Raw genomic sequence first — 1,122 nt, forward strand, 5'->3', positions numbered from 1 at the left:
CAGGGACCCCTTTTAAAGAGGGAGTCTCACCATCAGGGACCCCTTTTAAAGAGGGAGTCTCACCATCAGGGACCCCTTTTAGAGAGAGAGTCTCTCCATCAGGGACCCCTTTTAAAGAGAGAGTCTCACCATCAGGGACCCCTTTTAAAGAGAGAGTCTCACCATCAGGGACCCCTTTTAAAGAGAGAGTCTCACCATCAGGGACCCCTTTTAAAGAGAGAGTCTCCCCATCAGGGACCCCTTTTAAAGAGAGAATCTCACCATCAGGGACCCCTTTTAAAGAGAGAGTCTCACCATCAGGGACCCCTTTTAAAGAGAGAGTCTCTCCATCAGGGACCCCTTTTAAAGAGGGAGTCTCCTCATTAGGGACCCCTTTTAAAGAGGGAGTCTCACCATCAGGGACCCCTTTTAAAGAGGGAGTCTCCTCATCAGGGACCCCTTTTAAAGAGAGAGTCTCACCATCAGGGACCCCTTTTAAAGAGGGAGTCTCCTCATCAGGGACCCCTTTTAAAGAGAGAGTCTCACCATCAGGGACCCCTTTTAAAGAGGGAGTCTCCTCATCAGGGACCCCTTTTAAAGAGGGAGTCTCCCCATCAGGGACCCCTTTTAAAGAGAGAGTCTCACCATCAGGGGCCCCTTTTAAAGAGAGAGTCTCACCATCAGGGACCCCTTTTAAAGAGAGAGTCTCACCATCAGGGACCCCTTTTAAAGAGGGAGTCTCCCCATCAGGGACCCCTTTTAAAGAGGGAGTCTCTCCATCAGGGACCCCTTTTAAAGAGAGAGTCTCGCCATCAGGGACCCCTTTTAAAGAGGGAGTCTCACCATCAGGGCCCCTTTTAAAGAGAGAGTCTCCCCATCAGGGACCCCTTTTAAAGAGAGAGTCTCCCCATCAGGGACCCCTTTTAAAGAGAGAGTCTCACCATCAGGGCCCCTTTTAAAGAGAGAGTCTCACCATCAGGGACCCCTTTTAAAGAGAGAGTCTCACCATCAGGGCCCCTTTTTAAAGAGAGAGTCTCACCATCAGGGGCCCCTTTTAAAGAGAGAGTCTCACCATCAGGGGCCCCTTTTAAAGAGAGAGTCTCACCATCAGGGACCCCTTTTAAAGAGAGAGTCTCCCCCATA

This window comes from Heptranchias perlo, unplaced genomic scaffold (assembly GCF_035084215.1).
Source record: "Heptranchias perlo isolate sHepPer1 unplaced genomic scaffold, sHepPer1.hap1 HAP1_SCAFFOLD_1143, whole genome shotgun sequence".
Classification (NCBI taxonomy): domain Eukaryota; kingdom Metazoa; phylum Chordata; class Chondrichthyes; order Hexanchiformes; family Hexanchidae; genus Heptranchias; species Heptranchias perlo.